This window comes from Mustela lutreola, chromosome 14 (assembly GCF_030435805.1).
Source record: "Mustela lutreola isolate mMusLut2 chromosome 14, mMusLut2.pri, whole genome shotgun sequence".
NCBI lineage: Eukaryota > Metazoa > Chordata > Mammalia > Carnivora > Mustelidae > Mustela > Mustela lutreola.
The window spans coordinates 132,081-140,529 of record NC_081303.1 but is presented as its reverse complement, the minus strand read 5'-3'; positions in this window follow the sequence as shown (position 1 = coordinate 140,529).

Sequence of the window (8,449 nt, the reverse complement as noted above, 5' to 3'; positions counted from 1 at the left end):
AGGGTTTAGGGTTAGGTTTAGAATCAGGGTTAGGTTTAGGGTCAGGATCCGTGTTAGGGTCCGGTTCAGGGTGAGGATTAGGGTCAGCGTCATCGGTGTTACGGTCAGGGTTTGGGTCAGGCCCACCGTCAGGGTCAGGGTCAGTGTTAGGGTCAGGGTTTGTTTCTTGGTTAGGGTCACGGTCAGCTTCAGGGTATGGTTAGGGTTGGGTCAGGCCCACCGTCAGGGTCAGGGTCAGTGTTAGGGTCAGGGTTTGTTTCTTGGTTAGGGTCACGGTCAGCTTCAGGGTATGGTTAGGTTTGGGTCAGGCTCACAGTCAGGGTCCGGGTTAGGGTTAGGGTTAGGGTTAGGATTAGGGTTATGGTTAGGGTTAGGGTTTAGGGTTAGGGTTAGTGTTAGGGTCAGTGTCATGTTCACGGTCAGGGTCAGGCTTAGGGTCAGAGTCAGCGTTTAGTTAGATTCCAGTATAGGGTCAGGTCAGGGTTAGGGTTAGGGTTAGGTTCAGGGTCAGGTTTAGGGTTGGGGTTAGCGTTAGGTTGAGTCTTAGGGTTGGGGTTAGGGTAGGGTTAGACAGTGTTAGGGTCAAGGTTAGGGCTAGTGTAGGGGTTAGGGTTAGGTTTAGAATCAGGGTTAGGTTTAGGGTCAGGATCCGTGTTAGGGTCCGGTTCAGGGTGAGGTTTAGGGTCAGCGTCATCGGTGTTACGGTCAGGGTTTGGGTCAGGCCCACCGTCAGGGTCAGGGTCCGTGTTAGGGTCAGGGTTTGTTTCTTGGTTAGGGTCAGGGTCAGCTTCAGGGTATGGTTAGGTTTGGGTCAGGCTCACAGTCAGGGTCCGGGTTAGGGTTAGGGTTAGGGTTAGGATTAGGGTTATGGTTAGGGTTAGGGTTTAGGGTTAGGGTTAGTGTTAGGGTCAGTGTCATGTTCACGGTCAGGGTCAGGCTTAGGGTCAGAGTCAGCGTTTAGTTAGATTCCAGTATAGGGTCAGGTCAGGGTTAGGGTTAGGGTTAGGTTCAGGGTCAGGTTTAGGGTTGGGGTTAGCGTTAGGTTTAGTCTTAGGGTTGGGGTTAGGGTAGGGTTAGACAGTGTTAGGGTCAAGGTTAGGGCTAGTGTAGGGGTTAGGGTTAGGTTTAGAATCAGGGTTAGGTTTAGGGTCAGGATCCGTGTTAGGGTCCGGTTCAGGGTGAGGTTTAGGGTCAGCGTCATCGGTGTTACGGTCAGGGTTTGGGTCAGGCCCACCGTCAGGGTCAGGGTCCGTGTTAGGGTCAGGGTTTGTTTCTTGGTTAGGGTCACGGTCAGCTTCAGGGTATGGTTATGGTTGGTCAGGCCCACCGTCAGGGTCAGGGTCAGTGTTAGGGTCAGGGTTTGTTTCTTGGTTAGGGTCAGGGTCAGCTTCAGGGTATGGTTAGGGTTGGTTCAGGCTCACAGTCAGGGTCCGGGTTAGGGTTAGGTTTAGGGTTAGGATTAGGGTTATGGTTAGGGTTTAGGGTTAGTGTTAGGGTCAGTGTCAGCTTCACGGTCAGCGTCAGGCTTAGGGTCAGATTCAGGGTTTAGTTAGGTTTCAGTATAGGGTCCGGTCAGGGTTAGGGTTAGGGTTAGGTCAGGGTCAGGTTTAGGGTCAGGGTTAGGGTTTGGGGTTAGGGTTAGGTTTAGTCGTAGGGTTGGGGTTAGGGTAGGGTTAGACAGTGTTAGGGTCAGGGTTAGGGCTAGGGTAGGGTTTAGGGTTAGGTTTAGAATCAGGGTTAGGTTTAGGGTCAGGATCCGTGTTAGGGTCCGGTTCAGGGTGAGGATTAGGGTCAGCGTCATCGGTGTTACGGTCAGGGTTTGGGTCAGGCCCACCGTCAGGGTCAGGGTCAGTGTTAGGGTCAGGGTTTGTTTCTTGGTTAGGGTCACGGTCAGCTTCAGGGTATGGTTAGGGTTGGGTCAGGCCCACCGTCAGGGTCAGGGTCAGTGTTAGGGTCAGGGTTTGTTTCTTGGTTAGGGTCCGGGTCAGCTTCAGGGTATGGTTAGGGTTGGGTCTGGCTCACAGTCAGGGTCCGGGTTAGGGTTAGGTTTAGGGTCAGGATTAGGGTTAGGGTTAGGGTTTAGGGTTAGTGTTAGGGTCAGTGTCAGCTTCATGGTCAGCATCAGGCTTAGGGTCAGATTCAGGGTTTACTTAGGTTTCAGTTAGGGTCAGGTCAGGGTTAGGTTAGGGTTAGGGTTAGGGTTAGGGTTAGGGTTAGAGGTTAGGTTTAGGGTTAGGGTTAGGGTTAGGGTTATGGTTAGGGGTTAGGGTTAGAGGGTTAGGGTTAGGGTTAGTCTTAGGGTTGGGGTTAGGGTATGGTTAGAAAGTGTTAGGGTCAGGGTTAGGGCTAGGGTAGGGTTTAGGGTTAGGTTTAGAATCAGGGTTTGGTTTAGGGTCAGGATCCGTGTTAGGGTCCGGTTCAGGGTGAGGATTAGGGTCAGCGTCATCGGTGTTACGGTCAGGCTTTGGGTCAGGCCCACCGTCAGGGTCAGGGTCAGGGTTAGGGTTAGGGTTAGGGTTAGGGTTAGGGGTTAGGGTTAGGGGTTAGGGTTAGGGTTAGGGTTAGGGTTAGGGTTACGGTTAGGGGTTAGGGTTAGAGGGTTAGGGTTAGGGTTAGTCTTAGGGTTGGGTTTAGGGTATGGTTAGAAAGTGTTAGGGTCAGGGTTAGGGCTAGGGTAGGGTTTAGGGTTAGGTTTAGAATCAGGGTTTGGTTTAGGGTCAGGATCCGTGTTAGGGTCCGGTTCAGGGTGAGGATTAGGGTCAGCGTCATCGGTGTTACGGTCAGGGTTTGGGTCAGGCCCACCGTCAGGGTCAGGGTCCGTGTTAGGGTCAGGGTTTGTTTCTTGGTTAGGGTCACGGTCAGCTTCAGGGTATGGTTATGGTTGGTCAGGCCCACCGTCAGGGTCAGGGTCAGTGTTAGGGTCAGGGTTTGTTTCTTGGTTAGGGTCAGGGTCAGCTTCAGGGTATGGTTAGGGTTGTTTCAGGCTCACAGTCAGGGTCCGGGTTAGGGTTAGGTTTAGGGTTAGGATTAGGGTTAGGGTTAGGGTTTAGGGTTAGTGTTAGGGTCAGTGTCAGCTTCACAGTCAGCGTCAGGCTTAGGGTCAGATTCAGGGTTTAGTTAGGTTTCAGTATAGGGTCCGGTCAGGGTTAGGGTTAGGGTTAGGTCAGGGTCAGGTTTAGGGTCAGGGTTAGGGTTTGAGGTTAGGGTTAGGTTTAGTCGTAGGGTTGGGGTTAGGGTAGGGTTAGACAGTGTTAGGGTCAGGGTTAGGGCTAGGGTAGGGTTTAGGGTTAGGTTTAGAATCAGGGTTAGGTTTAGGGTCAGGATCCGTGTTAGGGTCCGGTTCAGGGTGAGGATTAGGGTCAGCGTCATCGGTGTTACGGTCAGGGTTTGGGTCAGGCCCACCGTCAGGGTCAGGGTCAGTGTTAGGGTCAGGGTTTGTTTCTTGGTTAGGGTCACGGTCAGCTTCAGGGTATGGTTAGGTTTGGGTCAGGCTCACAGTTAGGGTCCGGGTTAGGGTTAGGGTTAGGGTTAGGATTAGGGTTATGGTTAGGGTTAGGGTTTAGGGTTAGGGTTAGTGTTAGGGTCAGTGTCATGTTCACGGTCAGGGTCAGGCTTAGGGTCAGAGTCAGCGTTTAGTTAGATTCCAGTATAGGGTCAGGTCAGGGTTAGGGTTAGGGTTAGGTCAGGGTCAGGTTTAGGGTCAGGGTTAGGGTTTGGGGTTAGGGTTAGGTTTAGTCGTAGGGTTGGGGTTAGGGTAGGGTTAGACAGTGTTAGGGTCAAGGTTAGGGCTAGTGTAGGGGTTAGGGTTAGGTTTAGAATCAGGGTTAGGTTTAGGGTCAGGATCCGTGTTAGGGTCCGGTTCAGGGTGAGGTTTAGGGTCAGCGTCATCGGTGTTACGGTCAGGGTTTGGGTCAGGCCCACCGTCAGGGTCAGGGTCCGTGTTAGGGTCAGGGTTTGTTTCTTGGTTAGGGTCAGGGTCAGCTTCAGGGTATGGTTAGGTTTGGGTCAGGCTCACAGTCAGGGTCCGGGTTAGGGTTAGGGTTAGGGTTAGGATTAGGGTTATGGTTAGGGTTAGGGTTTAGGGTTAGGGTTAGTGTTAGGGTCAGTGTCATGTTCACGGTCAGGGTCAGGCTTAGGGTCAGAGTCAGCGTTTAGTTAGATTCCAGTATAGGGTCAGGTCAGGGTTAGGGTTAGGGTTAGGTTCAGGGTCAGGTTTAGGGTTGGGGTTAGCGTTAGGTTTAGTCTTAGGGTTGGGGTTAGGGTAGGGTTAGACAGTGTTAGGGTCAAGGTTAGGGCTAGTGTAGGGGTTAGGGTTAGGTTTAGAATCAGGGTTAGGTTTAGGGTCAGGATCCGTGTTAGGGTCCGGTTCAGGGTGAGGTTTAGGGTCAGCGTCATCGGTGTTACGGTCAGGGTTTGGGTCAGGCCCACCGTCAGGGTCAGGGTCCGTGTTAGGGTCAGGGTTTGTTTCTTGGTTAGGGTCAGGGTCAGCTTCAGGGTATGGTTAGGTTTGGGTCAGGCTCACAGTCAGGGTCCGGGTTAGGGTTAGGGTTAGGGTTAGGATTAGGGTTATGGTTAGGGTTAGGGTTTAGGGTTAGGGTTAGTGTTAGGGTCAGTGTCATGTTCACGGTCAGGGTCAGGCTTAGGGTCAGAGTCAGCGTTTAGTTAGATTCCAGTATAGGGTCAGGTCAGGGTTAGGGTTAGGGTTAGGTTCAGGGTCAGGTTTAGGGTTGGGGTTAGCGTTAGGTTTAGTCTTAGGGTTGGGGTTAGGGTAGGGTTAGACAGTGTTAGGGTCAAGGTTAGGGCTAGTGTAGGGGTTAGGGTTAGGTTTAGAATCAGGGTTAGGTTTAGGGTCAGGATCCGTGTTAGGGTCCGGATCAGGGTGAGGTTTAGGGTCAGCGTCATCGGTGTTACGGTCAGGGTTTGGGTCAGGCCCACCGTCAGGGTCAGGGTCCGTGTTAGGGTCAGGGTTTGTTTCTTGGTTAGGGTCACGGTCAGCTTCAGGGTATGGTTATGGTTGGTCAGGCCCACCGTCAGGGTCAGGGTCAGTGTTAGGGTCAGGGTTTGTTTCTTGGTTAGGGTCAGGGTCAGCTTCAGGGTATGGTTAGGGTTGGTTCAGGCTCACAGTCAGGGTCCGGGTTAGGGTTAGGTTTAGGGTTAGGATTAGGGTTAGGGTTAGGGTTTAGGATTAGTGTTAGGGTCAGTGTCAGCTTCACGGTCAGCGTCAGGCTTAGGGTCAGATTCAGGGTTTAGTTAGGTTTCAGTATAGGGTCCGGTCAGGGTTAGGGTTAGGGTTAGGTCAGGGTCAGGTTTAGGGTCAGGGTTAGGGTTTGGGGTTAGGGTTAGGTTTAGTCGTAGGGTTGGGGTTAGGGTAGGGTTAGACAGTGTTAGGGTCAGGGTTAGGGCTAGGGTAGGGTTTAGGGTTAGGTTTAGAATCAGGGTTAGGTTTAGGGTCAGGATCCGTGTTAGGGTCCGGTTCAGGGTGAGGATTAGGGTCAGCGTCATCGGTGTTACGGTCAGGGTTTGGGTCAGGCCCACCGTCAGGGTCAGGGTCAGTGTTAGGGTCAGGGTTTGTTTCTTGGTTAGGGTCACGGTCAGCTTCAGGGTATGGTTAGGGTTGGGTCAGGCCCACCGTCAGGGTCCGGGTCAGGGTTAGGAGTTACTGTTAGTGTTAGGATTAGGGTTAGGGTTAGGGTCCGGGTTAGGGTCAAGGTCAGGATCAGGATCAAGTCAGGGTCAGGGTCATGTTTAGGCTTTGGGTCAGAGTCAGGGTTCAGTTTGGTTCCAGTTTAGGGTCAGGGTCAAGGTTAGGGTTAGGTGCAGGGTCAGGGTTAGGGTCCGGGTTAGGGCTTGTGGTTAGGATTGGGGTTAGTGTTAGGGTTGGGGTTAGGGTAGGGTGAGACAGGGTTAGGTTCAGTGTTAGGGCTAGTGTAGGGGTTAGGGTTAGGTTTAGAATCAGAGTTAGGTTTAGGGTCAGGGTCCGTGTTAGGGTCAGGGTCAGGGTTAGGTTTAGGGTCAGCGTCATTTGAGTTACGGTCAGGGTTAGGGTCAGGCTCACCGTCAGCGTCAGGGTCAGTGTTAGGGTCAGGGTTTGTTTCTTGGTTAGGGTCAGGGTCAGCTTCAGGGTATGGTTAGGTTTGGGTCAGGCTCACAGTCAGGGTCCGGGTTAGGGTTAGGGTTAGGGTTAGGATTAGGGTTATGGTTAGGGTTAGGGTTTAGGGTTAGGGTTAGTGTTAGGGTCAGTGTCATGTTCACGGTCAGGGTCAGGCTTAGGGTCAGAGTCAGCGTTTAGTTAGATTCCAGTATAGGGTCAGGTCAGGGTTAGGGTTAGGGTTAGGTTCAGGGTCAGGTTTAGGGTTGGGGTTAGCGTTAGGTTTAGTCTTAGGGTTGGGGTTAGGGTAGGGTTAGACAGTGTTAGGGTCAAGGTTAGGGCTAGTGTAGGGGTTAGGGTTAGGTTTAGAATCAGGGTTAGGTTTAGGGTCAGGATCCGTGTTAGGGTCCGGTTCAGGGTGAGGATTAGGGTCAGCGTCATCGGTGTTACGGTCAGGGTTTGGGTCAGGCCCACCGTCAGGGTCAGGGTCCGTGTTAGGGTCAGGGTTTGTTTCTTGGTTAGGGTCACGGTCAGCTTCAGGGTATGGTTATGGTTGGTCAGGCCCACCGTCAGGGTCAGGGTCAGTGTTAGGGTCAGGGTTTGTTTCTTGGTTAGGGTCAGGGTCAGCTTCAGGGTATGGTTAGGGTTGGTTCAGGCTCACAGTCAGGGTCCGGGTTAGGGTTAGGTTTAGGGTTAGGATTAGGGTTAGGGTTAGGGTTTAGGGTTAGTGTTAGGGTCAGTGTCAGCTTCACAGTCAGCGTCAGGCTTAGGGTCAGATTCAGGGTTTAGTTAGGTTTCAGTATAGGGTCCGGTCAGGGTTAGGGTTAGGGTTAGGTCAGGGTCAGGTTTAGGGTCAGGGTTAGGGTTTGGGGTTAGGGTTAGGTTTAGTCGTAGGGTTGGGGTTAGGGTAGGGTTAGACAGTGTTAGGGTCAGGGTTAGGGCTAGGGTAGGGTTTAGGGTTAGGTTTAGAATCAGGGTTAGGTTTAGGGTCAGGATCCGTGTTAGGGTCCGGTTCAGGGTGAGGATTAGGGTCAGCGTCATCGGTGTTACGGTCAGGGTTTGGGTCAGGCCCACCGTCAGGGTCAGGGTCAGTGTTAGGGTCAGGGTTTGTTTCTTGGTTAGGGTCACGGTCAGCTTCAGGGTATGGTTAGGTTTGGGTCAGGCTCACAGATAGGGTCCGGGTTAGGGTTAGGGTTAGGGTTAAGATTAGGGTTATGGTTAGGGTTAGGGTTTAGGGTTAGGGTTAGTGTTAGGGTCAGTGTCATGTTCACGGTCAGGGTCAGGCTTAGGGTCAGAGTCAGCGTTTAGTTAGATTCCAGTATAGGGTCAGGTCAGGGTTAGGGTTAGGGTTAGGTCAGGGTCAGGTTTAGGGTCAGGGTTAGGGTTTGGGGTTAGGGTTAGGTTTAGTCGTAGGGTTGGGGTTAGGGTAGGGTTAGACAGTGTTAGGGTCAAGGTTAGGGCTAGTGTAGGGGTTAGGGTTAGGTTTAGAATCAGGGTTAGGTTTAGGGTCAGGATCCGTGTTAGGGTCCGGTTCAGGGTGAGGTTTAGGGTCAGCGTCATCGGTGTTACGGTCAGGGTTTGGGTCAGGCCCACCGTCAGGGTCAGGGTCCGTGTTAGGGTCAGGGTTTGTTTCTTGGTTAGGGTCAGGGTCAGCTTCAGGGTATGGTTAGGTTTGGGTCAGGCTCACAGTCAGGGTCCGGGTTAGGGTTAGGGTTAGGGTTAGGATTAGGGTTATGGTTAGGGTTAGGGTTTAGGGTTAGGGTTAGTGTTAGGGTCAGTGTCATGTTCACGGTCAGGGTCAGGCTTAGGGTCAGAGTCAGCGTTTAGTTAGATTCCAGTATAGGGTCAGGTCAGGGTTAGGGTTAGGGTTAGGTTCAGGGTCAGGTTTAGGGTTGGGGTTAGCGTTAGGTTTAGTCTTAGGGTTGGGGTTAGGGTAGGGTTAGACAGTGTTAGGGTCAAGGTTAGGGCTAGTGTAGGGGTTAGGGTTAGGTTTAGAATCAGGGTTAGGTTTAGGGTCAGGATCCGTGTTAGGGTCCGGATCAGGGTGAGGTTTAGGGTCAGCGTCATCGGTGTTACGGTCAGGGTTTGGGTCAGGCCCACCGTCAGGGTCAGGGTCCGTGTTAGGGTCAGGGTTTGTTTCTTGGTTAGGGTCACGGTCAGCTTCAGGGTATGGTTATGGTTGGTCAGGCCCACCGTCAGGGTCAGGGTCAGTGTTAGGGTCAGGGTTTGTTTCTTGGTTAGGGTCAGGGTCAGCTTCAGGGTATGGTTAGGGTTGGTTCAGGCTCACAGTCAGGGTCCGGGTTAGGGTTAGGTTTAGGGTTAGGATTAGGGTTAGGGTTAGGGTTTAGGGTTAGTGTTAGG